We start from the raw sequence: 4,160 nt of genomic DNA on the forward strand, positions 1-4,160 counted from the left end.
TCCCAAGGACACCCCCTTTCATCTGATTGGCTACTCACAGTATATTCAACCATGGGAGTGATTACATTAAAACACTGAGAATCATGGCCCAGCCAAGCTGACACACAATCTTAACCATCACAACATAGACATGGTCTCTTCCATCAAGATCTCTTAGCAGTGAGAAATTAGCGAGTTCAAGGGGTCAGGATAGAAGACCAAATCTACCAATTTCTGGATCTCTGATCCTCCTGCCATAGTGATCTGCCTGGACCTAGGCCCTGGAGCCCAGAGCTTTCCAGCTGTTTCAATTTCCATCCCCAAAGGTAGTGAAGATTGGTCTGATGACCGCCAGGGGGAGCCCAGGAGTAGGTAAGCTCACCTCTATGACAAGAATAAAACAGCATAAGGAAGAAGAGTTTACCCCACATCTACAAAGAGACTTCAACATTAGCAAAAATATATAATGATGGAAATCATTCATTAATAGATCAGGGGGAGAAAAGCCACATGATCAAGACATAGTAAAAGACCTGAATTAATGAGAGATAAACAAAGCTACTGGATGAGAAATCTTGATTTTGTAAACACGTCAATTCTGCTCCTAATTAGTCAATAAATTAAAGGCAAAATCCCAGAATAATTTTTAAAATTTGACAAGCTGATTATAAAGTTTATTTGGAAAAAATTGTCCAATTATAACGAAGATCCAAAAAAAAAAAAGCAAAACAAAATTTGTTGCTATTGAGTCAATTCTGACTCATAGTGACCCGAGAGTATTGAGAAAAAGGCCAGCAAGGGGGGATTTGCCCTACAATACTCACTCTAAAGCTATAGTAAGTAAAACAGGGTGGTATAAGAACAGGAAGTAAAAATAACATTTCTTTAGAACATAACAGTGAGTCCAGAAAGTGACTCATATATACGAGAAATTAGATAAAGCTGACATGTTTAATTCAGTGAGAAGAAAATAACCTATACAATAAATTCTGTTTGAGCAAGTAAATAAGTTTATCCTGCCACACATAGTGACCTAAGTGATGCAACCAAGTACAATTACTGACATAAATCCAACTATATCAATAATAACATTAAATGTGAATGGATTAGACAATTCAATCAAAAAGAAGGGACTGTTAACTAGATTTAAAAACACGATCCAACAATATACTATATACAGAAGATTCATGACCTTTAGATTCAAAGACACAAATAGATTGAAACTAAAAAAATGGAAAAAGATATATTATGCAAACAATAACCCTAAAAGAGCTGGAGTAATTGTGCTAATATCAAACAAAATTGACTTTAAAACAAAAATATGTTGCTAGAGTTAAAGAGGTACACTTTATAATGAAAAATGGATTAATCCATCAGGAAGCATAATAATTATAAATACATATGCACCTAACAACAGAGCCCCAAAATATATGAATCACAAAGTAACAGAAATGAAGTGAGAGATAGACCATTGAAAGGTAATAGATAGAGACTGCAATACTCACTTTCAATAATCGATAGAACAACTAGTCAAAAAATCAACAAGGAAATATAAGACTTGAACAACACTACACTATAAAACAACTAGACCTAACAGACATCTATAAAATATGCCTCCTGCCTGAGTTACCTAGTGCTGCTATAACAGAAATACCACAAGTGGGTGGTTTTAACAAACAGAAATTTATTTCCTCACAATTTAGGTGGGTAGAAGTCCAAATTTAGGGCACCAGCCCTGGTGGTGCAGTGGTTAAAGCAGTCAACTGCTAACTAAAAGATTGTCAGTTCAAAACCACCAATGGTTCTGCGGGAAAAAGATGTGGCAGTCTGCTTCCATAGAAATTTACAGCCTCAGAAATCCTATGGGGTAGCTATGAGTCGGAATCTACTCACTAGCAGTGTGTTTCTGCTCTAGGGGAATGCCTCTCTCTCTGTCAGTTCTAGGGGAAGGTCCCTGTCTCTTTTCAGATTCTGTTTCTGGGCATGGCATCTATCTTCCCCCATCTCTGCTTGCTTGTTTCCTTGCTTAATCTGCTCTTTATATCTCAAAATAGATTGACTTAAAACACACCCTACACTAATACTGCTTCATTAACATTACAAAGAAAATCCATTCCCTAATGGGATTATAAAGACAGGTAAAGTGGTTAGGATTCATAGCACATATTTTTTGGGAACACAATTCAATCCTTAATACTTCCCGACAAAAGCTAATTACACATACTTCTCCAAGGTAAACTATATGGTAGACTATAAAGTAACCTGCAAATTTCAAAGAACTGAGAACATTCAAAGTACATTCTCTGACTATAGTGGAAGAATTAGAAATCAATAACAAAGAATTTTGGGAAATTCACAAATACCTGGAAAGTAAACAACACACACCTAAATACCCAATGGGTAAAATATCACAAAGGAAATTATAAAATAATGTAATATGAATTAAAATGAAGGCACAACCGAAACTTAATGGAATGCAGCTAAAGCACTGCTTAGAGGAAAATCTATACCTGTACCTATCTACATTAAAGAAAGAAGATCTCAAATCAATAACCTAACCTTCCACCTTAGTACACTTGGAAAAGATAAACTGAATCCAAAACAAGCAGAAGGAAGAAAATAATCAAGATTAGGACAGAAAACAGTGAAATAGACAAAAGAAAACAATGGAAAAAACAATGAAATCAAAAGTTGATTCTTTGAGAACATGAACAAAATTGGCAAACTTTTAGCTAGGTTGACCAAGAAAACAGAGAGAATACTCAAGTTACTAAAATCAGGAATAAAAGAGGGGATATTACAACTGACTCACAAAAATAAAAAAGATTATGATGGAAAACTATAAACAACAGTATACCAACAAATTAGATAACAGATGAAATGCACATATTTCTAAAAAGACCCATACTACTGAAACTGACTCTAGAAGAGCTACTAACTTTGAATAGACCTATAAAAAGTAAAGAGTTTGAATTGAGAAAGAAAGAAAAAAAGGAGAGAAATAGAGGGGAGGAAGAAGAGGGAGAGAGAGAGAAAGGAAGGCAGACAGGCAGGTATCCAGATTGGAGAGGAAAAACTAAAACTGTCTCTGTTCACAGATTACATGATCTTATTTATAGAAAATCCTAAGAAATCTGCTAAAAACTATTAGAACTAGTAAAAGAGTTTAGCACGGTTTTAGGATACAAGATCAGTATACAAAAATCAATGTTATTTCTGTACCCGTGCAATGAAAAATCTGAAAATTAGATTAAGAAAATATCACTTATAATAGCAACGATGACAACAAAAAACACTTTGGAATAAATTTTACCCTAAAATGCAAAACTTATACTCTGGAATTACAAAACATTGTTGAAAGAAATTAAAGAAGACCTAAATAAATGAAAAGGTATGTCATGTTCATGGATCAGGAGACTTAATATGGTTAAACTGGCAATATTTTCCAAAGTGATCTACTGATTCAATACAATCCCTGTCAAAACCCAAGCTGGTGCCCATTTTTAAAAAGAAGAACAAAGTTGGAGGACTCAGACATCCCAATTTCAAAACTAACTGCAAAGCTACGTAATTAAGACCATATGGTACTAGTATGCTTATAGACAGATAGATCAAAGGATTGAGAATCCAGAAATAAATCTTCACATTTACAGTCAATTGATTTTGAACAAGGGTGCTAAGACAATTCAATGGAGAAAGAATAGTCTTTTCAACAAATGGTGCTGGGACTACTGGATATCCACATGTAAAAGAATGAAGCTGGAACCCTATTTCATATCACATACAAAAAAATTATTTCAAAATGCATCAAAGACCTCAATTCAATTAACAGTTACAATTACAAAAGTCTTAGAAGAAAACATGGGTGTAAAGCTTTGTGACCTTAGGTTAGGAATGGTTTCTTAGCTATGACACAAAAAAGTACAAGCAACAAATGAAAAAATAGATAAATTGGACATAATCAATATTAAAAAATTCTGTGATTCCAAGAAAACCACTGAGAAAGTGAAAAGACAACGCACATAGTTGGAGAAAATTTTTGCAAATTATATATCTGTTAAGAGACTTGTGCACAAAATATACAAGAACTCTAACAACTTGTCTTAGTTAGGGGAAGCCAGCACAACTTTTATAAGGAAAGGTCATGGACGCTCTGTAGGCACATCCATACTCCCTGAGGG

This window comes from Trichechus manatus, unplaced genomic scaffold, assembly GCF_000243295.1.
Source record: "Trichechus manatus latirostris isolate Lorelei unplaced genomic scaffold, TriManLat1.0 scaffold00016, whole genome shotgun sequence".
Taxonomy (NCBI): Eukaryota; Metazoa; Chordata; class Mammalia; order Sirenia; family Trichechidae; genus Trichechus; species Trichechus manatus.